Here is a 27,064-nt window from a genome sequence, read left to right as displayed (position 1 = left end):
ACTCTGCCAGGAAAAAGGGAAGGGTCACAGTTACCCAGACATGCCTCCGTGTAGTTGTGGGGGAAAGCGTCCCATTTCCTTTCTATAAGTAGGAAAAAGGGTGGGCAGAGGCCCAGGGTGCCCTATTTCCAGACCCAGCACTTGGATTGCTTGAAGCATGAGCACAAGAAGTGGGGAACTGGTCGGTATCAGTAGCCCATACACTTATCAGAAGCCCACAGTGTCAGGGGAACTTGGGGGCGGTTGCCACCAGTGCTCCACCGCTTTTGGTTTCTGGCAGTATCACTCCACACAGGAGAGTGCGGAAGCCAATATAGAGGGGTAGGAGGTGGAAACCGCCCACAGTGGGAGAACTAGTGGGTCAGGGGTTGCCAGCTCTGAGGTGAGTGCACCCTAAAACTGACTCTGGTAAGGCCACTTCTAATCTGGGGGCACCATGCACTGTCACAGGGACAGAAGGGTGGGATCCTGTGCCAGGTAGACTCTTGCACAACACATGCATAATGTGTTTCCCTTGGGGGTATTTGTACTCTCCTGGAAGTACTGGCTTGCCGAGCATAGGCTCAGCCAACAGTACAGATCCTGGGCTGGAGGGGCCATTTGCAGGATATCACCCCTGATGGAAGGGGCTGCTGCCACAAGCACTCAAACAGTTTTGGCTACTGGGGGGACCACTCTCAAGCAGAGGATACAGGACCCCAGCAAGAGAAACAAGCTGAGAGAGAGCCCTCCCTCGCCTCCTGTTCTGCCTCAAGGTACAGACCCTGGGCTGAAGGACCAGTGTCAGGATTTCACCCCTGAATTGGTGGGAGGAGACAGGAGAAAGAATTCAAGGCATCAGGTAGAAATCAGGGGTTTTCTAAACTAGTGTTTACTTGTGGTGTCTTTCACTGTGTTACAGTAACTAAGTGCTGCACAAATACTTTACACATTGCCTTCTAAGTTGAGCGTGTTTACTCTTTAGGTTGTGTTTCCAATTTACCCCAACTAGGAAAGTGGTCCCTACTTGAACAGGGTGCATACGCCTGCCAACTAGAGACCCAATTTCTAAAACCTAAAGAACAAAAACCAGAAAAGCCGAACTGCAATCAGCACATTGAATGAATGATTGAATAATCTTTATTTGGCATGATTATTTAAAACCTTTGCAAAGAGCACCATAGTAGAAAATACAATAAAACAGCGACCAAGCTAAAATAACACTTCACAACATCTATCGTCATGCCATTACCTAAAGTTCTCTTAAACTAGAGTGGACTTAAATCACCAAACTTGGTTATGGTTATAGAATGCTAAATGATGTGTAGATGATCTTTAAAAAAGTAACATACCCACATCTTGCGATACATATTAGTTACTTGTGACATAAGAAAGATTCCCTGCACCTATTAAAATTGTGGTTTCTCGGTGCGCTAATGAGAGCTTATTAGAGGGAATTATGTCAGAGTCATCACAATGTGTATGGAGTGTACAAACCTACACAACATAAATAAAATAAACTTGTTATAAACATAAAGATAAAATTAATGGCTATAAGAGTATAATGAAATACCCAAAAAAATGTGAAATAGGCCAAATGTATAACCGTGTGTATAAAGGTTCACTAAAAGACATTTAAAATGGAGATACAGATATCCTGCAATGCATAATCCACCTCCATTTAGGTCCTGACCCCTTTGACAGTGTACTGATGTACAGGATCTATGTTGGGTCTCATATGTAAGAGCCAATGGAGCGCACAATTGCACTTTTTGAAACTATTCCTAATCAACATTTGTGGGGGATGCGTCAGCCACTTAGTTAACAACGTGGCTTTAGGCGCTGCCTCTCGCTTTTTAATTCCTGTAAGTTGTTGGGAGTGTGCTTGCAGTAGGTTTTTCCTTACAATGATGAATAATTTCCCAAGATGAGCCAGCTCCATGGGAATTGCCAGCTCCATGGGAATCATGGCAAACAACACATTGGCACAACACACAATAAATCCATTAAGCAACAGAAAACTACTAAAGTAGAACTCAATGATGCAGCATATACACCAACAAACTACACTAGAAAAACACAATAGCAAATGTTTACTGCACAATCATGTACATGTGTATGTATATGGCATTTTTACTGGGCAAATCTATCCAAAGGCAGTGGGGCATGTATAGATTGAAAGGTGAAGATACAGCCAAAATGTTTCTAGCAGTAACTAGGTTCTGGGAGCAGAAGTGGACTGTTATTGCATTGTGGTACAGTGTTATTCAAAAAGCACATCTACCTCTCTTTCCTAAATTGCAGCAGGGCTGGGAGGCCCATAAGTATACAGGGATGATGTTTGAGATGCTGGGTCCATTGAATAAAAAGGCCTGTTGCCTGTTTTCTTTCTTTTTTGCACTTTACCTCCAGTCTGAATGTGTCTTGGTTGCAGGTGTGCCGGAAGTCACTAGATATGGTGAGTTTTCAGAAAGATATTCTGGGGTTCGGGTCATAATGGCTTTGTAAATTATGCAGCTGGTGAGTTGTCAGACAGATATGCTGAGGTTCTGGTCATAATGGATTTGTGAATGATGCACCTGGTTTTAAAGATGGTACAAGCAGGCAAGGGGAGCCGGTAGAGTTTTATCTGGATGAGGGTGATATGTCATATTTTTTCAGGCTCTGGATAAGGCATACTGTGATTATAGGGTGAGTCTAGAAGGAATGAAGCAGAGTGTTGCTACATCTGAGGTTGTTTTCTTTGAGTTTGTTCCTTTTAGATGATCAGGAGGGAAGTGAATTTAATTGTAATTAACTTGCATTTTTTCATTTTTGTTAGTTTATATTGCATACATTTATAATATAAAATGTGATTTATCTATCTTTGAAACAAATCTTCCGAAATACTAGTTGATTGTGACCAAAATATTGAGAACAAGGGAACACCTGATTCAGATGATCTGCTAGAGCTGTGTATTCCCTGCATGTGTGATATGGAGGCTATGACAAACTGTTTGTCACTGTATTACCTGTACAAACAACGAACAACTGTCCTTGGATCAGAGCTGAAAATACTTGAAAAGCCTTACACTCTTCTGTCAGCTTTTTCAGTCTGAAGATTTTGATTTCTTCTGCTGAGACCACAATCCCTGAGTTGAGTGTTCCTAAAGAACTGGCCTCCAACCCAGGCTGCAGGCAACTGTGGTCAAAATCAATGGATCTGGTAGAGTAAACCAAGGGCCAGTTTTACAAGGCCCTATTGCCTCTTAGCATCACCCTTGTGGCATTTTTTATGCTATTGTGGCATTTAGGAGGACACTCTCCTTTGCCATATTTATAAAGTGGCCCAATGCTAGCATTGCGCCACTTTGTAACCACTTGCGCCATGTTATACCTGTGCCAAGTATAATGTATGCAAGGGGGCGTTCCCACAAACGGAGGCTGCAAAAAATGCACAGTGAAATCTACAAGATTTCACTGCAAACTTTTTCCATAATTTTTAATGCCTGCAGGCGGCGTTAAACTGGCAGGCCCATACTCGTCTATGGGCCTCCCTAGTGCTCTGCTGCATTAGCGCCATAATTTCTGCCACTAATCCAGCAAAGTGCTACAATTGCATCATAAATTATGACGCTATTGTGAAAACGAGTGCCATGGTGGACCTTATTGTAAATACAGCACACACATGGTGTCGTTGGGGGGACAGGGTGCACAAGAAAAGTGTGCATCAAAGCTGATGTGTCAATTTCTTGTAAATCTGGCCCCAAATCCCTTTTTCCAGAGTTGCAGGAGTAAACCACCATGCCAACAAGTACCCAATGGCCAGAGTTACTGAATGGGAGCCTCTGAACTTGAATTCCAATGAAGAAGAATCTAGAAAACCACTTTGCCAAGGTGAATCCTTACCCAACAAATGATAAAGAGAGGTGTTGCATACAAAGAGGTACAGAGAATGTTTCACTATTAGGCGGGAAAAAGAGAATATGATAACATCAACTTGGTTACAATAGCTTCTTGAATCGAAAGCCTTTCTCTCACTGTTGCTCAGTTCATTCCCAATAGCACAGTCAAGTTGTCTATCAAGTTCCTCTCCACAGTTGTCACATCTTGCCCAGTAAATGTGGCCTTCCTTAATGTCCCCTATCCTGTCTCGTCATAGACATTCCAGTGGCCACAAGAGTTTTCAATAACTAGCTCTTTAGCCAGTGCCAAGATGTCTTTACCTCGGCATCAGAATTAGCCCATGCATCGTCTGAGAAGTCCCCTTGGACATGCTAATTTTTAGGAATCATGCATTCATGTTTTTTTGAACCCTGTTAACAGGCGTCTACTGTTATTAACACTGCCACTTAAGAATCACTGAATTCCTGGGACATTCTATGAGCTCCCATGAGATGTACTGGCCTTCTTCTGTGAAGTTCTATTTATATCACACCAAAGACCTGAAAAATTGCTCAGTCTATGGGCTCTTTGTGTGAGAGAGAGCATCATCAGTGACTTGGAGAAATACTCAATTCTCAGCACCATTGCGGTTTAAGCAAAATCCCTGTTGTAGTGCATCGTAACTGTAATTCTTAGTGCTCTGTGAGTTCTAGAGAAAAGAAGGAAACAAGATATCAGGTCAGTAAAAACAGCATGTGCTCCTCTGCAGATAGTGTTAGCATGTCAGGCCTTATTTGGTTTCTTATCGTTAGATTATAAGGGGACATGTTAGAGGTTCGATGGACCTTTGACTGCACTTAGAGTAGGTCCTATCATAAGACTCAGTTCCAATACCAATCAATAGCAATACCAATCAATAACATCAATAATCTTGGGAGTCAGTAATTTCCACACACCATGACCCCTTGGCCATGAATAACCATGCTTTTATGTAAATGTTACAATGTGTATTTCCCTATATTAACAATGCTAATATCACATAACTTAGTCTCAAAATCAAATGATAAGTACACAGAAAAAATACTGGTTGACTGAATATTCTAAAGAATCTCAATTTAATCAAAGCTTGGATCACTACACATTCTAGAGTTAAAGTACAAATCAATAGCAAGAATAACTGCGCAATGGAAATGGCATACATTTAGATTCAGCAAAGAAAATACATCAACTGTTGGTGATCTTTGGCAGGCATCAATCAGTGAGTATCCTAACTAACCTTCTGATTAGAATGGCATGTTTGGGCTTCATGCAAAACCATTTAGTCGACACAGATTTGGAAAACATCTAACTATAGCTCTATCAAAATTAGCAGTTAGTAGCTAAAGACAAAAGCAATGGACATAGCAATCAGTAACATCGTCTTATACCTTGGCTCAGTATGGTTCAGCAAGCTGCAATAGTCTTCGTCAATTGGACATATGTTCGGTCAGCAAAGCATCGGAATTCAGCAATAAAGTTAAAGATAGAAATGTCTCAGGAACGGAAATAATAAAATGTCGCTTCTCGGCAACAAGTTAGAAAAGTTAAGCATGTCTCCTCTCTGGACGGTCAAGAAAGATGATGGCTAGTAGCATAATTGTGTAATGGTGTAACTCCTCTCTGTGCAGTCTGGCTAAGTTAGATTCCCTAAAACTATCTCCAACATTGCTATTGGTCAAAGAATCGTCCGTTTATGTTTAGTCCAATGAAAGTAGAACCTCAAATCTAAGAATTTACTTAACCTTCGTTCACGTGTCGATGATTGGCTGATCTTCTCCCATCGTTGGGCTTGTCAGGTAACAAATTAGTATTGGCTTATACTCCAGTCAGTGCATCCATTGTTAGTTCCTGGGAACATCGCCTTTACACACACTAAGTTTTACAAAGTATCAGTAGCTAGTACAACATTTTCTAGCAAGCAGTTCTCATGGGAAATAATTTTAGCTACTAGCACTCGATCAATGCAATGGAAAATTACAATTTAATTCGCTAAGCAGCCATTTTATAATTCGTCTAAGCTATGTAACCGTACAACCTGGCCCAAGACCTTGCTTAATTAAGGCCTCTGATTAATAAAACAAATACATAATACATTACTATTAATATGACATACTACTATATTAATCCAAACATGAGCTCGACATTTTACATTAATAAGCCGTTAATAAGTACACTTCGTGATTATTGGTGGTTACTCAAATAGGTACATTTTCAAACTTGTGTATTACTTCACTTTATTAACTCATTTACTGTGCAGATTTAACATTCAGAATACATGAATATTCATTATTAAACTTTCAGCGTTAATAATAGTCAGGAACCTCAGGCAATGTACACTTGTGCAAATTGTGGATTACCATAGATTTTTTTGGGTGCAAGTCGAATTTGAACTGAATAATTTAGAAAAGGACAGAAACTATTTTTTAATTATTTTGAACTGAAAATTTCCTGATTTGAGTTGACGTACAAAGACTAGCCAGGATTAATTAATTGTCTAGAGACTCCCACAAGGAGATTTTACCCCAAAACATTGCTTTGAAAAATAACAGGTGTCTTTCAGGAGAGCTTAAAAAGAATTTAAGTGACCAGATCGAGATGCCCAGCGATTTATGCTATGTGAATATTAGAACTAGTGATGTATGAACAAGGTTTGTGTGGAAGTCCAGGGGTAGACTTGCTGACACTGATATTGTAATCTCTGTCTGCAGGCTTGCAGTCCTTGCAGTGCACCTCAGAGGAGGAAAAATGAGGATGGTTGGAACAGCCTCTGCTTAGAATTAAGACATATTAATTCTCTCTTGTCCCCTTCCTCTTGTTGCCTTCATGTTAAAAAGAGGGTGAGCAGTAGTTGATGAAAACAGAAGAGGAATGAACCACATCGCTTCTGCAGTAAGCATGAACTTGAAAACCATTTGTTGAATGCTTAGGTTAGCGACTTTGATGGGTAAAGGAACGAAGACATTCCCTACACTGACAGTGCACCAAGCTTCTATGTAGTCAATGCTTAAGTGTGGGAGATAAATAAGACTTTTCCAGGTTCACCAAGAATCAAAAATTCTTCAGGAGTCCGTATCACCACCACTGTACCGCTTTCCATCTGAGTGTAGGTAAAGGAATCGATTAGATGATCGTCCAACAATAGATACATTTAAATGTCTTGAGTGTGAAATAGAGAGCTCATTCGACCAAAACATTTTTAAATACCCTTGGGACAATTTGCAGGCCAAATGTAAGACTTAGAACTGCCAATTTTGTTCCTCTACTAAGACCCTGAGGAACCTGTCCTGGGGCGTTTCAATTGGCATATGCAAGTAGAGATCTAGTAGATTGATTTTCATCCAAAAAATCTGCCTCTGATGAGAATTGCTCACTGGAATGAATTTATTTTGAAGTTTACTGAAGGATATTCCTGTTCGGATACGTGAAATCTGTTGTCATCCTGTATGTCATGAAGCCTTCTGGGCCAATAAATGCCAGAAAAACTTTTCTACTAGTATGTTTTGTTGGGGGGCAAGCCTGACGGCATTCTTCCAGAATAAGACGATCTGAAGGACATTCCTCTTTGTAAGGTCCCTAGGAAGAGGAGTCTAGGCAAAATAAGAACCTAGAGGGGTTATTTGGAAGATGATTATGTAACCATGGGAAATGACCTCCATCTACCATTTGTCAGTGATCGTGCAACTTCAATGATGCAAGAAAATATGGAGACAACCTCCCACTGGTCAGGAGATGACTTCTAATCTAGCATCATCAGAACTGCTACTTTCAATTTCCTTAACCCCCAGAGTCTTGGTAAGAAGAACCATTACTCTGAGCAGATTTTGGCTGGAAGCGAGACCTACCAAAAGAATAGCCTTGTCTCCCTCACTTTCTTCCTTCAAAAAATTCTGTATTCTTACCAAAAGGCTTGTGCTTATGATGGAAGGGTGAACACACATCTGCATCTTGAAAGAATTATGCAGGACTTCTTCCAGTTCTTATCCAAAGAGATTATTGCCACCAAAAGGTATTATTAAAAGGCAATTCATTCAGAAACCTCTGCTTTCCAACCTCTTAGATGAAGATGACAACAAGCAACAACCATTCCTCATGGAACCATAGTGGATACTTTGAAATGCTCAAATCATACATCAGAGATAAACTTTGCTTGAACTTCCACATGCCCCAGAAACTTTGAACAGTCATCTCCCACCTGAATGCAAGAAGACAATGGTTCAACATCTTTGACTGGAAACTGTGAATCATATACTGATACGTTTCTGAACTCAAAGCCAAGATGAGTCCTGCATAAGCTCCCTTTAATGATTCTTCTGCATTCTTCTCTACTGGAGCTGAAATACTTACGCCCTCCATTAACCACGAAGGACGACACAGTAGATAGGCCAAGGTAGGACATATCACAAAAGGTTGAGGAATTTCCATTTCCCACTTTGCTAACATGTGTATCCCACACAAATCTTGGGACTGAAAATTTGTGTGGCTTCTTCTATTGCCCCTCCAGAAGTCCTTGAATTGCAGAAATAGCAGGAACCTTCAGGAAGGATGGTCTCTGGAACTGATGGAGCCCCTCTTCACTGGTATATGGGTGCTCCTCCTCAGCAGATAGCTGTAGGTTGGGTGCATGGTAGGAAATTACTGGTCTCAATTCCTCTTTCTGTATAATTTCCTTTTGGCACAGAAGAATCTCCTGGAAAATCCATTTGTTACTCGTCATATTCAAGTGAAGACCATGCAGACCAAGAAGAATTAGAGGAGCCTTGCTAGCACGCCTGGTCCTTAGTAAGTAAATTTACAAGGGGACGCATATGGTTCGATGAACCTTTTGAATCGCATGAAGTATCCTAGTCATGCAGTGATTACTGAACCAATAATAATCAATCGATAGATCAATATCTAAAACTTAAGGAACCAAATGGAAACCCATATATTCAGAAATAATCATCACTCATGAAAAAGGTTAATCATTTTTATTCCCTATAGATTACAATTCTAATTCAATGTTAATTTTGCTTTTATTAATCAATCTTTATTATCTCATCAAAGAAAACATTTATCTCCAAAGAAAACATAAGCAAGAATGCAGATCACAAGTCAGTAATTATCATCACTAATGGAGTAATTCAGCAATTCAATTTGTCAGTCTTTTGTCACTGTCAACGACTCCCCTGTCAGCCTACCTAATCAAGATTAGCATCAGCATGTGAGGCTTCATGCAAAAACAACTTAGATAAAACATTAATTTGGAAAAATCAAGCTAAAGAGATAAAATCTATCCAGAAACAGTGCAGTTGGCACCTAGAAGAAAAGGCACAATATTGTCGGTCACATATTCATAGCTACCTAGCCAGGATGGATCTGCAACAAGTCCGACTTCGTCCCCCAGGTCATCAGTGGTCAGCTATGTATCAGGCTCACAGAGCATAAGCCCAATTAACAGCACTTCGGACAGCGTCTCCTGACGTCATAAATTTTCTCCGCCGTCTTTCGCTAAAATTACGTCTAACTTTAGCAACACAAAAGGATGATGGACAGAGTGCTGAACAATGCAAACACTCACCCCCAGTCACAGATCTAGGTTTAATCCATCATTCTTTTGCTCACCATGCCACCCCAGTTTGGACCCAGCCATATGCAAATAAGTCTTGACCCTGTTCCTCATGGGAGCAGTCCAGCCCGAACTGCCGAGCCAGGTCCTCCCTGGACCGGAAACAAGCATCCTGGGACTGGTTTCAGGGTTTCACCCTTCATCAGCCAGGCTAGCTTGAATCCAGTGGCACAGTGAGCAAGGGACCCACATCTGGGCATACCCTTCCCAATTAGGGCAACTTTAGCAACACAAAAGGATGATGGACGGAGTGCTGAACAATGCAAACACTCACCCCCAGTCACAGATCTGGGTTTAACCCATCGTTCTTTCGGTCACCATGCCACCCCAGTTTGGACCCAGCCATATGCAGATCAGTCTTGACCCTGGTCCTCATGGGAACAGTCCACCCCGAACTGCCAAGCCAGGTCCTCCCTGGACTGGAAACAAGCATCCTGGGACTGGTTTCAGGGTTTCACCCTTCATCAGCCAGGCTAGCTTGAATCCAGTGGCACAGTGAGCAAGGGACCCACGTCTGGGAATACCCTTCCCACTTAGGGCAACTTTAGCAACACAAAAGGATGGTGGATGGAGTGCTGAACAATGCAGATGCAGTGTTTAGACTATCTAACCATTCACTTAATTGCTGAGCTGACAATCCCTGTAATGAAATGTTATTTGCATTTGGCATTCGTAGCTGTTGTACCGTTGCACCTGAAGTTTGCAGAGTCAGAAGTCTCAAACTCTGAATTGTATTCGGGCCATTTACTGCATCTGGAAACACCACAAGTGGACTAAGATCCATTAGCGGTATAGATCCATTGAAAGTTTGTCCCGCAGACAACATTTCCTGCGCAGGATCGCTCACCCCCCTCCTTACGAGGCTCTGCGATACTTCATTCTGTTCCCCTGCATCTGACTTCTTTTGTGCAAATAAGGGTGCCGCTAGACCAACAGTAATTGGTAGCAATGTTGCATATGGAGCTGCTCTAGTACCTGCACCTTGTGTGAATGCTACCCCCATTGCCTGATTCATAACTGGTGTGAGATCTGACTGCAATCCTGTCAGTGGTGTAAACTTCGGTATACCCTGTGCTTGAGCTGAAGGCAACAACATTGGTGTAGGATCTGTCTGAATCAGCATTGGCTTCGGAAGCACCTGCTCCCTTGGCACCATGATGTTCGAGACTGTCTCAAGAACTGGCACATCCGGATAAATTTTCTGCACCAAAGGTGGATGTATCTGCGCCTGAACTACAGTTCTAGTTCCTGCATTAGGTGTACTCTGCACCACCCCTGGTAGTTGTCCGCCTTCTGCCTGTACAGCTCCTTCAGCTCTCTGTGCTTGTGCTGCAGCAGCTGTAGGGGCAGTAGCATTAGTGCCTGGACCCCCCACACAGGTTGTTAAAGGTGGAGGTCTATCTCTCAAAAACTGCGTAATGAGATCTTCAACATCAGAATCATCATCATCTACATATGATTTTCTCTTTTTCGTTCTTCCTCCACTCTCATCCTCTTTAGCACTGTCTTCCTTCTCTACCTCATCTCCTTCTGTAATTGCAGGGAACAATTTGATATTCTGTAATGTCTCTGCTCTCCATCTCTTTTGCTCCCAATCCCATCTAGCTTCAGCTAATGATTTTTCTACTCGTTTCATCCTCCTTTTTAACTTTATCTCTTATTGCTGTCTAGCTACTAGCTCCCAAACCGCTAAAGCTTCAAACTATGCTGGTCTCGGTAATGGCTTCATGTCATACAATGACATTTGCAATTGATCCAAAATTCTCAAATTAAATGTTCCATGCTCCGGAAACGCTAAAGACCCTTGATTTGTAGTTAACTTGCACCATTGCTTCAACCACAGACACCGTACTACACCTCGCTCCTCCATCACAATGTGAGCCAGAGTATTTTCTGGTGTGGTCGGTTCCCCCACTGATGCCGCAATGTAAGTATCACCCTTCATCGCACTCCTGAATGCCTTGAAAAACCTAGTTTTGCATGTTCTGTTTACTTTTGATTCAATAATGAAATGACTTTTACTCCCAAGATTCCCTTCACTTGCTTGATCAACCAATTGCCTCTTACAGATGGCTGCCAATCCAGTTGCAGCTCTTCTCACTAACCAACCTATCCGAGCGTGGCACACTCTGACGTCATACCCACACACAGCGGCTGACAAAGTCTTGTGGCTCGTCCTCCTGAACTCGATTCACACAACCAATGCAAATTATTGCGAGCGCTTTCCAAAATCCAATAACTAAAACAAACCTGCTGGTTTACTACAGGAAGGGACACAATCGCTTCAGAGACCTTATGGATTTTCACCAATGGCTCTTTTGGCTCATATAGCTATTCCTCTTTCTCAGTCCCCCACATTCGCAAGCAAAATTCGACCCACAAATTTTACTCACAACTGATCAATGGGTCTGTCCTGGTGCACATAGAGCATACCAAATCTCAGTCTAATTTTTCTTCCACCCAATTGTCACACTCACCGACTTGTTGACCACGCCTGGCCAACCTATTAAACCAGATTACAATATATAACCAAGTGTCTCCTACACTTGTTAATATACTCCAGAGTCTTAGACCTCGCAGGATTCGTACATCACCACAACCATGTTGATAATTTTTGGGCACCAAGCGCCACACACATGTGAAGTTCAATGACTTCCCTACCCTCATACTACGCGTACACATACTCCTCCTAACCTCAATTGGAGCACAGGGACTCCCTACTATACCTCACATTCCTCACAATTCACCTGCGATCTGCTTAAGCTTGTGCAAGCGCAACCTACCACTTTCACACTATCTCAAAAAGACACCAAGAATATACCCGACCTTACTAACAGGATCCAGGATCTGGGAAAGTCATTTCTGGACTTAAGGGGATATCATCCTTGCTACCATTGCCATTTCAGAAAAATAAAATTCAAATCTTAGAGAAACCAAACAAATAATCCTAACTTAAACTAGTACCATAACCAATAATCACCACATAACTAGTTCTTCAAGGAAACTAACCATCAAGCTGCTACCAAAAACTGCTAGCGCGCCCGGTCCTTAGTAAATAAACTTACAAGGGAACGCATATGGGTCGATTAACCTTTTGAATCGCATGAAGTATCCTAGTCATGCAGTGATTACTGAACCAATAATCATCAATCAATAGATTAATATCAAACACTTAAGGAACCAAATGGAAACCCACATTAATCAGAAATAATCATCACTCATGGAAAAGGTTAATAATTTGTATTCCCTATTGATTACAATTCTAATTCAACGTTAATTTTGCTTTCATTAATCAATCTTTATTAACTCATCAAAGAAAACATTTCTCTCCAAAGAAAACATAAGCAACAATGCAGATCATAAGTCAGTAATTATCATCACTAATGGAGCAATTCAGCAATTCAATTTGTCAGTCTTTTGTCATTGTCAACTTCTCCCCTGTCAGCCTACCTAGCCAAGATTAGCATCAGCATGTGGGTCTTCATGCGAAAACCATTTAGATAAAACATTAATTTGGAAAAATCTAGCTAAAGAGGGAAAATCTATCCAGAAACAGCGCAGTTGGCACCTAGAAGAAAAGGCACAATATTGTCAGTCACATTTTCATAGCTACCTATCCAGGATGGATCAGCAACGAGTCAGACTTCGTCCCCAGGTCATCAGTGGTTAGCTACATATCAGGCTCACAGAGTATAAGCCCAATTAACAGCACTTCGGACAGCGTCTGCTGACATCATCAACTTTCTCCTCGCAGTCTGATTTTGCTCCCCTTGTCATGACTTTTTATTAGGGTCTTCCAGTCCATCCCACTAATTGCTAATTGGTCAGTCTTGTCAGAAGTTATGACACTAACCTATAGTTTTTATTTACCAAAGTTCAATTTCTGCATAGGCTTCAGGCTCCATAAATTTGATTGGTCCTTCTTGTGATGAGAACATAATCCGGCTCTTCAGGTAACAAAATTGTTGCATACATAGTCTTTAGTCAGTGCCTCTATTGTTCAAGTCCTGGGAAAGTACATTTAGCCTATACTACACATAATTGTATCAAATTGACTTCATCATCTCCTGTCTGCCGGTACACTGCAAAACGTTCTAGCAGAGCTGTCTGAACTCTGCACAGTTGAAGGTCCTTTATTCCAGTTACCAGTCCTCTGAAGCTTTTTCGAGTCTTCATGTTGTAAGCAAGCAAGGCCCAGTGAAACCAGGCCTTTAGTCCGGCTAAGTTAAGAATATGAATTAACACAAAACATAGGTTATACATCCAGTTATGATATTAATATGTCTTATATAGATTCTTCTCGTTATTTAGCATCAGTTAATACACATGGTGACCACTCCCCGTGGACACATTTTCGATTGCACACATTATTTCCTAATATTAATTTCTCTACACATTTTTTTCATTAATAAAAACCATTAATCGTTAGAAATGTCTTGAATTAGCATATCGGCTCCATCAGCCTCAAAGCAGAAAGCTGCTAAAGACATTGGGAGATTGAGAAGGAAATTGATACATCTCGCTGTGCCTTTCATAATAATCTGATGAAAACCTTACTATCTCCTCCAATTTTCATTTAGCCATGGGGGAAGATTGCAAACTCCTTCTCATACCTTTTTGTGACACCAGGAAGAGAATACTTATTTTTTACACATGCCTGCCCAAATTGTGCTCAATGCAATAACCCTCTCAAGTTAAAGATATGAAGAGCAACTTCCCTTCTGTGAGTTCTCTGGGTCCTATCTTCACAAAAAAAGATTGTAACAGCTTCCGTTGAACAATCAGTATAAAACGATAGGACCCACACTCTAGAGGCTCCAGTCAATTAAAATAATTAGACTATAAGGAATTAATCAAGGGAAAAGTAATTGAAATTAATATCTATTAATACTTTTATCTCAAGCAGTCAATGTACTAGGCAACCTGCAGAAAAAATAAATAGGATACATCACATCCTTTTTCTGTTTTCACAGCTTTTTTTCTGAATACCAACCGGAAAAGTGCCTTATCAGTTTACCACCAACTAGCTGCCCAAGCTTAAATAAGCTGACTGCATAAATAATCGAACCGCAGGCCCCTTCTCCGCTATTATTCTGTTGCTGCTCGTCATACTAATCATTGGCGATGCAGGCTCATTTCTTTGCCTATCGCAAAAGCCAGCATCCTTGTGAAAGATGGAGCCCTAGGCTCAACAAACACACAGCTCGATTACACAGAATTTCTGCGGCTATCATAGAAAATGCAGTCATCGCACCGCCCACTCTTAAAAAATAAAAAAAGAATGCCTTCAAGCCTGCAGTCAACATAAGAAACGAAAACACGGGCTCACCACACTGCCCTCCTGCATGGAAATACTGTCAGTCCTGCAGCAAACACTAACAAGCGAGGTACTATCCTCTTCACACTGTACAGGTTTGTTACAGCTATTCTACAAAACGAAAGAGTGCTCGACTATCCTACGACCGAACATGCAAACAGAAGTGCTTTGCAGAACAAGTCAGCAACTATGGGCCCTTGCAACATGTGCTGTAACTAAATTAAATAAAAATGCATAAAATAATTAAAAAAATAAAACCTAAGAATACAAGAAAGTATCCTTGCAACTTTTGAGTACAATACAAGGAAGTAGTGATCCTGGACAGGAGGCACACAAAAAAGCAGGACTTGGTAAGGGAAGCAGTTTGATGTTATAAGGGCACAGTGTCGTCCTATAGAAAAAGTGAAGGCAGCTTTGGAAAGTGGTGACTGGTTGAGGGAATGACAATTAACCTAAAGGTGGTGTTAAACTTGGCATCCTTGGCGTGGTCTACCTTAACCTTTTTGCCTCTGCTTCCCAGGATGTTGATGTGTGTTGGACTCAGTTTTTGCTGTTTTTGATACTCTGGTCACTTTACCACTGCTAACCAGTGCTGAAGTGGAAGTGCTCCTATGTAAAATACATGTGTAATTGGTTTATCTATGATTGGCATATTTGATTTACTAATATGTCCCTGGTAAAATGCACTAGAGGTGCCCAGGGCCTGTACATCAAATGCTACTAGTGGGCCTGCAGCACTGGTTGTGCCACCCACATTAGTAGCTCTGTAAACATGGCTCAGACCTACCCCTGCAGTGTCTGTGTGTGTAGTTTTAAACTGCCAATTCGACTTGGCAAGTGTACCCACTTGCCAGGCATAAACCTTCCCTTTTTATAAATGTAAGGTAACTCTAAGGTAGGGCCTAGGTAGCCCCATGATCGGGGTGCAGTGTATGTTAAAGGTGGGGTATGTACTGATGTGTTTTACATGTCCTAACAGCGAAATACTGCCAACATCGTTTTTCACTGTTGCAAGGCCTATCTATTTCATAGGTTAACATGGGGGTGTCCTTTAAGTATTATTAAAGTGCAGATTCTCTTTGAGAGCAGTTAGAAATATGGAGTTTGGGGTCACTGAGCTCACAATTTAACAATACATCTTATAGTGAAGTTGGTTTTTAGATCGTTAGTTTGAAAATGCCACTTTTAGAAAGTAGGCATTTTCTTGCCTAAACCATTCTGTGACTCTGCCTGTTTGTGGATTCCCTGTCTGGGTCAGTTTGGCAGTTGGGCTGTTTGCACCTCTCCTCTAGACAGTGACACACAGGAAGCTAAGATGTAGCCTGCATATTCTGACGAGCCATCTGTCCTAGAGTGGAGGGAGGAGTCGTCACTTACACCTGAATGCGCTTTGCCTGCACTGTCACAATGCTTTATCCAACCCCCTGGGAGTGTGTCTGGGGCCTGGCCTGGGCAAGACAGGATCTTGTGAACAACAAAGACTTTCCTTTGAAGTATGCCTACTTCAAAGACAGAATGGGGTATAAGTATTGGACCCAAAACCCATGAAAATTAGATCACATCTGGATTCAAGCGGAACCTCTGCCTGTGACTGTGCGTTGTTGGGCTATCCTGCAGTTACTGCTTCTGCCTGTGAAATGGGACAAAGACTGGACTTTGTTGTGCATTCCTGCTTGAGAAGAATCTCTAAGGGCTTCAACTGAGCTTGCTTCCTGTTTTGAAGTCTCAGGGCCATCAAAGACTTCCCCTGCTAAAACCTGGACTCTCTGCTGAGACTCCTGCCAAGTGATGCCCTATCCAGTTCCTGGGCCCTTGAAAGGTGAAGGTGGCAGACAAAAGCTGAAGATCTACACACAGAACGCTGTGCAGGGAAATTTTTGACACACCATCTGCAACGCGGCTGATAACCGATGCGCAGCCGGCTTTGCGGCTGAAATGGATGCTCCACCTGCATTGCTGCTGGGAGATTGATGCATTGTGGATGGAGAAACGACGCACAACACCTGCTTACAGATGCTGATAAAAACACAAACGCCACCCAGCGCGATTTTCTAACACCGGGCGACCGGATTTTCCACGCATCATCCCTGGGCATCAAAGGCAACCCGACTCTGAGCGGATCCGTGGTGCCCCGTCCAGAAATCGATGCATCACCAACCGGACTGGAGAAGGAAACAACACATGACCTCACTTGCGAGTAAGGAATCGACTCATCGCTACCCTTTTTTAAGGCACGCTCGCCCGTGCGGTTTTATTTTTGATACTTACCAGGTACTTTGCGCAAAACCAATGTTTACATTAATTTCTGTGGAGAAAGACTCTTATTCTTTTAAAAATTCATATCTTAACTTGTGTATGTTGGATTTTTACCGTTTTGGTCTTGTTTGCTTTAGATAAATATTACCTATTTTCCTAAACTGGTGTGGTGTCCATTTTGAAGTGTTTTCACTGTATTACTGTGTGTGTTGGTACAAATACTTTACACATTGCTTCTGAAGTTAAGTGTGCCTGCATGTGCCAAGCAAACAAGGAGGTGAGCGGGGGTTAACTGAGTGTGATTCTCCTTAACCCTGACTATAGTGAAGGTCCTTGCTTGAACAATGGGTAACCTGACTGCCAACCAAAGACTCAATTTCTAACAGGTGGTAAGGAATGGAATGAGGAAAGAGTTGAAAAGGTAACTGCTTCTTAAAGCTGAGTAGAATTTCCGAAGCAGTACAAGGTTATTTTAGTGATGTAAAATGCACATCAACATTTGCATCAAAGGCCATATTATGAAGACTGCATAGCTCACACACAATGAGCAGTGGTTTCATCTACCTGTTTTCAGCTCAGCTTTCTGCAGCTCATGCCCTACCTCAGAGAATTCTCACAATAAAGTATGCATTTTAAACAATATAAAGTCTTAAAAACAGATGGACAGCTCTGCTTGATGACCGCATACATGTGCATGTTCCAGCCCTGATACACTTTTAAAAGAAGCCATTCCATCAATACGTTGGGGCCGTGGACTGTGAAAAAAAGGAGTCCAATTGCATGTACCTATGGTGGAATTATCAAAGTATGTGTACAGCACAAAGTGCAAGAGGGCACAGGAAATGCTGAATATGTATCACCAAGGAAGAGGAGCAAAATAGTTTTATGCTTATACACTACGCAGGGTGAGTGAAATCACAGACTTCCTTTGAACAACTGAGGGTGCAGCAACCCAAGAGAAGACAAGTCGACATTGGGCCAGATTACACAGAATTCACGGATTACCATATTGTGAGAAAGGCCACTTTTTTAGGATATGTCTGGAGTGAAAACTTCATTTACATACAGTATATGAAAAAATCCCAAGCCTCACTAATACATAGAAAACAACCTGGCCAATCCCGGCCGTTATCGCCTCCTTCCAAGATCCCAAATATATCCTCATGAAATCTCAAACACCCCACCCTCCCCCATCGCACAACCATTCATACCACAGCCACGACCCCCACGAATGCCTCCTAACTCTCAAATTCCTCACCAGCTTCACCTGCTGCAACTGTCCCCAACGTTGTTCCCCCAGGCTCTACTATGTGTTCCCCCTGTCTGACCTACCACCTGAAATAAAACTGAAAATTGCTCCTTTCCTATACTTGAAACATTTCTACCAACACAGCTCCAAAGGCATATTGATGTCTGCCCGAGACAAAAGAGAGTTAAGGAGTAAACTATGCCTTAAGCTAAAGTTAAAAATGTATTTGGACCAGGCACTCGGCGCACTGTGTAAATTATTGGTGGGTACAGCTCCCACTCGCTGGAAGGAACTAGCTAAAGGAAAAGACTAGATTCAGACTGTCAGACATGAAGAAAAGCTGAGCACCTTCAGAAAAGAAAACTAAAGACGTTTCTTGTTTTAACAACACCTAAATTACCCTGACTGAACGACAGGCAGTCTGTTTAATTGCACCATCCATCTGTACCCCTTATCCTGGACATCTCTCTCCACATGAAAACCACCCTCCACACCCATCTTGTGAAAGTTTGCTTAACATTAACGTACTTTTGTTGTGTTTAACATTACTGTAATAATAACAGTTAACCACATCAAATCAATGTCCTTTTATCTAAAGTAACATTTCATTCGAGGGGTGTGGGATGGTGAAACTAAACAGGCTGCCTATCATTCATGTAGATGTTTCAAACGTTTTTAGTTTTGTTTTTTTAAGCTGCTCAGCTTTTCTTCCCGTCTGATGGTCTGAATTAACTCTTCAGGTAGCAAGTTCCTTCCAGCGAGTGGAACCTGCACCCACAAGTGATTTATTACTCTATCCCATTTGATTCAATTACTTTCCGCATTGTCTGTTGTATTGTCAAGTGCACTTTTGTGCGGGTTAACACATTAAATGAGCGTTGCAGTCTTGGGTGCTTTCTCATAAAAGCAGATTACGAATTCCTGTAGTGCGGGGTCTCTGAGTAGAGCTGCGCTACATGACTGATGTCCCTAAATAAGGTCTCACGTCGTTCCAGGGAGGATCTCTGCTCAGGCTAAGCCCTGCTCCTCATTATGGACACGCATCCAATTGTACTAAGGAGGAGGGGAAGAACTATTTTACATCTCAAAAGTATGCTGAATCATCCCACTTAACAAAATTAATTTATTAAATGCATTGAGTACTGAACGTAATTGTTTTTTTTTTTTTGTCTCTCACTGCAAAATGATGTTTAACGTTTTAGCCAGGACTCAGCATTCAAGCCAAGCTGAACGGTGTTGTGAGTGTTTCTTATCATGTTCCTCTCATCTCTAGAACCTCCACCGTTAAGACTACGCCACCTTGTGTTCCTCCATTATTGTATATAATGTAGCACGTATAAAAAAAGGCCCCAGAAAACAGTTTACAGATATTATAGCGCAGTGGTTATGAAGATAGGGCCAGATGTATCAAGCAATTTTGCATTCGCAAACGGTGCGAATCGCATAATTCGGCCGTTTGCGAATGCAAAAATGCCTTTCAAGATATATGAAAGGCATTCGCTGTGCAATTTTAAGGAATCGCTAAAATAACAATTCCTTAAAATTGCGACCTCATTTAGATAATCGCAAATTGTGATTCTCTAAATAGGAAATCGCAAATAGGGAATTCCTATTTGCGATTTTCAAAGCACATGTATCAAGCATTTCTTAAGTGAGAAATGGGCATTTAGGAAATGCAATTACCACCAAATCCAATTTGGTGGTAACCACGTGCAATTTTTAAAAATGTATTATAAATGCATTTTTAAAAATGACCTGTAGCGCACACATGCCCCTAGGGCATGTGTGTGCTTCACATTTCCGCAAATACTTTTTGGGGTGCATCAGAGGGGGTCTTAGGCCCCAGGCACCCTGGGGTTTGCTTTACCTAATTTGCGAATTCCTAACTGGACTTTGCAAATTGGAGAATGCAAAACCATTTGAGCCTATGGGCCAACTAGCCCATAGGGATGAATGGTGTCCCATTCTCTAATTGCGATTCGGTAATAGCGATTGCGAATTTTCAGAAATTGCTGTTACCGAATCGCAAATTTCATTCATCCCATTTTGCATTTCTTAAATAGCAATTTCTTAAAATTCACTATTTCAGAAATGCAAAACTGATCTTTGATACATCTGGCCCATAATCTTTTAATAGCAAGAGCACACTGCAGCACCAAGGTGAATGGCACATGCACACTCGATTTATGTCCACATAGCTTTATTTACTTCAGTCAGACTCACTTCAGTTTGCCAAAACAATCTTTGTTCAAGTTCCTGCAGGTCAGGTACTTATTGACAAAATTCCTAGCAGTGAGCTGTCTCTGAAAAAGATCAACTACTAGATTAAATACTTCTTTATACAAAAAGTAGTATTGAAGACTACCATAAAATATTCATGGAACTAGATAGAAAAGGAGAACTATACACAGAACCAATGCTGGGGTAGGAGACTCAATACTGAAGACATTGAAGAGTCTATTAGATTGGGTGGTTTGATGTTAAGTTCTGCCAATGTTTCAATTCAGATCTATAAAAAGATTTTTAACTTGTGTTATATTCCACCTAATATATGAAGATGCATGTGAAAGGTCATTTGCCAGTGTCCCAGATGTAGGAAATCAGATACTGATATAGTTCATATGTCTGCATCTTGCAGTGCTCAAAGAGATACTGGTCACAAATATTTGAATTTATTGTATCGCTCACGACAATACAGATTTTGCTGAAACCAGAATTGAATATTTTTGGATATAATGCTATCATAGGTATACCTTTTCTATTGTTTGCTAGCATTCTTATTGGACTAATTTGTGTTGTAACTGAATGGTTGAACCCACAACATTCTTCCTTTCAATAGTGGCTAAAACACTATTTATCGATCTATCATACTGACAGACATTCTTTCCATGTAAGAGGAATAATACAAAGAGAGGCTTCCTAATTTGGGGGCACTGGAAAATTGGTTTCAAAATCCATGCTTTGTCAATGGTGGTATTAATGAATTGCTAAATAACTGAAATAATTGTTTGGTGGTGAATATGAGGCATGTAACCAATGTTAGGGCAAAAGAAGACAAATTTATAATTGTAAAATACCATGAAATGTTTCTTGTATTATGACTGTCTAGATTTTTATGTCTACTTTTCGACGGCATTTTCCCACCTCTACTAAAAAAGCATAAAACAGAAATCCTATATTTAAGTATTATTATTACCATGAAAATATTAACCTTACCACAAAAATGAACCTTAGTGCTTAATTGCCACCTGTTATTCTGTGCCCCACAGTTCCTTAAATAGTAGACCTACTTCTGTGTCAGTGGCATTTCCCAGTTTTTGTTTTTTCACAAATGCATCATCCTACACGTACTCATCAGTTTTTTACTAATTGGAAACTTCTCTCTGACACTTTCCCAACCTGGTAAGAAATGGTCAAAGATTGACACTGCAAACTAACAAAGGGACCACCCCCAGAGTAAGTGGAGATGCGGACCTAGAGGTTTATTTGCAGGGGGAAATGATTTTCCTCGTGGGTAGAAATGAAAAAGAAAAACATTATTTAGCTACACTTTAACACATCTTTTGCACAGCAAAAATAGTGCTTTGCATTTAATTTAATATTAGGGAAATGGCAGTCACTAAAAATACTGACAACCAAATGACTGTGCTAGGTGTATTCCTGTAAATCCTGTGAAAATGAAAAGACATGAAACTGCCTCTGTGTACAGTAGTACATGTATAGGTCCGGCTGAGAGCTTTTCCTTCTGAATTGGTCACATAGAGTGTTCTTTGGAACCTTCTGCAAGATCTGAGTAAAATATGCTTCGTCTTTTTTGTTACTGCATCTTTCAAATTGTGACCACATTTTCTAGATGTGCTTATTGTGACAGCTACGTAGCAGAGCACAGAAACAATATTTACACAAAAATCAGTTAAATGAGTTTTAAATAACTTACTAATGGAAATACTTTGCTTTTCAAGGCTTCTAAAATCTCAACAATAGGCAGCATCTCCAAACGCAGCCCAGAGTTCTCAATATACCCAGTTTCTTTCGGGAATAGGTCATCGGTACCAGGTTTTTCAGTTGCATGCTCGTGTTTATGCTCCTTTGATAACCCACTGTAAAACAAAAACTACACATCCCAAAATTCAAAGATGATTTCACGACTGGAAGAGCCACTCACTCGAGAGTTAGGAAAATTGAGAGCTCCGAAGTCAAAACTCATTTTGAAACCTACTTTAGGGTGGGTGGTTAGGAAAGTAAAGGAATATATGCATTTCTACAGCTACACCATCCAACTGTTGCCTTACTCCGTGAATTAGTAATGTCGTTCTTTATTAGAAGTATGTGGTGTAATTCAACTTCTGTCACTGGTTGTTCAAACAATGCACAGTCTTTGAACAGAAGTATATGTTTAAAATATTTTTTGTAAGTATGAATACATGTAAAAAGGTCTCTTCCTTTACGGTTTAAGATCCATATCCCTATGAAAAATGTCCTTAAGTATGCACTTTCAGTGAACTACAATCTAAAAATTAGGAATTATCAAAGCAATACCAATACCCGTGGAAGTTTCCACAAATGAGCCAGAAACTGATTAGAAACAAAGAACATTCTGCCAAAACCAAACTTCTTGTAGATATTCCTGTTAAATATTTCTCATTGGTTGAGCGGAGGAGGTAGATGAATTCTCACCAACCACCAATGAGAGGTTAATTCCCAGACATGGCATAGTTATCAGAGGACAGCATAGAAGATGTACAAACATATATGCTTAACTTCACCTCTCTGCTCCTATGCTTCTTCCCTTTTTTGAGGACAACAGTGTAAATCTTTCCAGTAGGAGATTTTTCTCCCAATATGATAGGACTACCTAACTATCTGACCAGAGAGGAGACAACGAGAAAAAAACACACAACCCATAAACTGAAAGGGACATGTGTTGTGCCAAAAAAGGAGTCTTAATTGTTGTAATCATACAAGGCAATGTGATCAGCATTTTTATTTGGACTCTTTTATTTTTTCACAACATGGAGTGTGACAGACACTGACTGATTAAGTGTCCACATGACCATTGAGTAGGGCCCTGATTGGCCAAAAGTATGCGCGGTCATCATCACACACATCAGGGGCTGCCGAAAACAAAAGATGGCACCCGGGTCTGTTTACTCCAACAATCAGGAGTTGCTGGAACTAAATATGTTCACTGCTGTCTTGAATCCTTGATGGTGTGAGTAGAACACACTTCAAGAGTCTTTTTGGCTATATTTAGTTACTAGGTAACTTGCAGATACTACTGTGAGAGTTTTGCTCCATTATTTACTTGCTTGCTTTCTAGTTTGTGACATATGGGCCAGCCTGCCAGTAATCTCTCATTGGGCACAGTAGAATCTCTTAAAAGTCGGTACGTTTGAACTTGCCTTATAATCTGTTGTTAGTTTTAAGGTTCTCCTAACTCTAACAATGAGGATGTGGTGTTGGGGTCAGTAGGACTGGAATGACCTGGTTGTATAGTTGTGTGTTAACCACACAGGAATGTGATGTTGTGAAAGTCAGAGTGGGAGCATTTCGTGAAGACATGAAAAACAATCACTATTCACAACAATTCTTCTCTGTTTTTCAGGAACTCTAAAACTGGTCAGCACCGGGCAACCTAAAAATCAGTATTATTATTATAGATATATATGTGTGTGCATGGTATGGATGTGGTGTAATTCATGCTGTGAACCTACATATATTATTAGGGAACTGGAGGGCCCTCATTCAAACTGGATCACATTAAATACCAGCTCAACTATGGTGACCCATGAATGCATTGATTCTCCTTATGCATCCAACCTTTTGTTTTTCAGTCCCTGTGACCCATAGGTGAAATGGCCTTATAAAGTGGACATACAGGGGCCTTTTCATGTTCACATTTTTTCAGGGTCCCAGTAACCTGTTTCTTCATTAAATCAACATGCTCCCCCATGAGGAGATTGAGCCCACCCGGTATGTGCTTTAGTTTACTGGGCAAGGACTCGATTCCGAAGTATGCCACATAAAGATGTGTGGGTGAGAGTCTGTAAAACACAGGCTTTCTTTTTCCCCTCAAACCTAGGAAGTTACCTCTCATTTTGTTTTGTCTCATGCTTACCTCAACGCCATCATTTGTAAATGTTCTTTAGGAGTGGCAAACCAAATTCTGTCTCCTTACCATTCATGGGGTAGGAGGTTTGGAACTATTAGTGAAAAGTTTATTTGCAATGCAAAGGATTTGAACATCATTCCCACCACAAAAGCGAGATGATCTCTGAGCAATGTAAACAATTGCGATGCAACCTCCCTCTTTTGAGAATGAGGCCCATTGACTATAAAAGCAATGCAGTCTCCTTGTCCTTGGAATAATAACTCAGATGTCACATAGAGATCAAGGAGGGAAACAGGGACTACAAATATACTGAGTTTTACAAGTTTTGTTCCTGGTTTATCCATAAACACAAAATTTGGCGATTAGCATGGGCAAGTAGTATCAGCACCAACACATCTTTCTTGATTAAAGGTTGCAGTCACAGCAAGGAAGAAGCTTGTGGGAAGTGTATGCAAAAATCACAGTTGAAAGTCATCCGGTCTAAAGTCTAAAGCACTGTAATACCAGGCAATAATGCTGCTTGTACTCATTTTATTATTATCCCCTAGGCCTAAACTAGCCCCTGGAGAGTCAATGCAGAGAGACGAGGAGAGAGCGGGAGAGGATAACTAAAATCTGTTTCCCAGATGGGGTAAACATTACATCAACCAGCAGTGGAGATTTCCTAATGTACCTGGAAACTATTGCTTTTATAAAGTGTTCTGACTATGTATATTGTACTGTTGTTTCTATCAGAATGCAAACAATATTCTCCCACCCCACTCAGCTGCTTTTTAGAATGTGCCCAAGCTGTTCACCACTAGCCCAATAACTGGCCATATATGGACAAATACATTAAATGAACAGGATGCAGCAAGCCCAAAGAGAACGCATCAATCCCTATTAGTGCCCAATAAATCACAATGTACACAAAAATGACTTGTTTAGGCTGTTATGGTGTGCAACTCCGCCAAGGCCCCTGCTGCACAAAAGAGCCTAAGGGGCGAGAAAACACCCCAACAATTCAAAAGCAATTAGGGGGTGCACCACTCCAAAAAATCCAATGAAACACAATGAGTACAGAAAGTCCAATACTATTGAACAAATAATGGTACGATGTTTCTGTTAGTTTCTTCCCGAAAACTTTAATTGGTATGAGAAGCTTGTTACAACAATAAGTTCGTGAAGACAAGCAGCCAACGCGTTTCGCCCTATACAGATGGGCTTTTTCAGGGCTGCAAAATAACATATAACCATAAAAAAGTAAGGTAATACAATGACATAAGTAAAATAACAAGGACAAAACATATTAACATACAAGATGTTATTTTACATAAATGCAGCAAAGAACAACTCAGAACAAAATTACTTTGTGAGATTACAACAATATTGCAAAAAGAAAAGATATATATGAACAATATCTTCATCCAGACCAATATCGAGTCATGTGTAATTGACAGAACCGGCAAGGAAAAATGATCAAAAAAAGGGGGAAAGGGTCAAAGATAGAGTTCAAGAAATACATCGTGAAAGAGTGTGCACAGGAACATAATAAAGTGAGTTCCTTATAAAGAACCAGTGCGCCTAGCATTATAGAGACTCGAAAAAGGGCATCCCTCAGCCAGTAAATCTGAAGTCCCATTAAAGACCAAGAAGTGACAGGGAATAGCAAAAGTTGATTCAAGTCAAACAAAAATGTTTAATTCACGTCCAAAAAACACACATACCAGAGGTAGTATTCCAATTGAAGTAAAGTTGTTGTTCACAATGTGAAAATGGGCAAAGGTATATGAAGATTCTAAAAAAAGAAAACAGAAAAGGGAAGAAGGAACCCATGGCAATGTATATGGTCAGGGGAGAGGGTCGCTAATTACAAAACAGATAGGCCAAAAGTATTACGTTTATGGTAAATACAGAAAGACCAGAGAAAAAATGTGGAGAATAAAAAGTTTATAAAATGTATAAGTCAAGCGGAAAGTCAGCGGCACCCTCAGGAATAAGTTTAAAAGTTTTAGGGTAGCCATTATTTGTTCAATAGTATTGGACTTTCTGTACTCATTGTGTTTCATATGGACAAATACACTCTCTATTCACAGGAAAAACACTTCTTCATGATGACTGTCCAGGGCCCACCAACGAAAGCCCAGCCTGGCTGATAAAGGCTACATGCACTCTCTCTCTCTCTATATATATATATAGATATATCAATGGAAATATCAAAGGTTAAAGCTTAGTTATATTTAGAAAAAATATTTTACTTTAAAAAATCTAAAGTTGTAGTTATAACTTTCATTTACAATTTATCCACCACCTTCATTTACAATGTATTCACCACCTTCAAATTAATATAAAAAGATTACCTCATTACACACTCTTCTCAGCTCGCTAACCAGACAACATTAAATTGAACCCACATTTTCCAAGTGCAGTTTTCCATATAATAATTAGATACAGGCACTGTGTAGGAGGCTGGACTGGCTTGTAGTGAGTACCAAGGGGTACTTGCACCTTGCACCAGGCCCAGTTATCCCTTATTAGTGTATAGGGTGTCTAGCAGCATAGGCTGATAGATAATGGTAGCTTAGCAGAGCAGCTTAGGCTGAACTAGGAGACGAGTGAAGCTCCTACAGTACCACTTAGTGTCATATGCACAATATCATAAGA

The 27,064-nt window shown here is 40.7% G+C and overlaps 1 protein-coding gene across 1 annotated transcript in view; it reads right to left on the bottom strand.

Moving 5' to 3' along the window:
* The window catches only part of NPFFR1 (neuropeptide FF receptor 1), a 1,392,392-nt gene that overhangs the window by 1,010,801 nt on the left and 354,527 nt on the right, over nt 1–27,064 (bottom strand). The window lies entirely within an intron of this gene.

This window comes from Pleurodeles waltl, chromosome 6 (genome assembly GCF_031143425.1).
Source record: "Pleurodeles waltl isolate 20211129_DDA chromosome 6, aPleWal1.hap1.20221129, whole genome shotgun sequence".
NCBI lineage: Eukaryota > Metazoa > Chordata > Amphibia > Caudata > Salamandridae > Pleurodeles > Pleurodeles waltl.
Note: the sequence above shows the minus strand (reverse complement) of the source record. Positions and strands in the feature narration are given on the sequence as shown.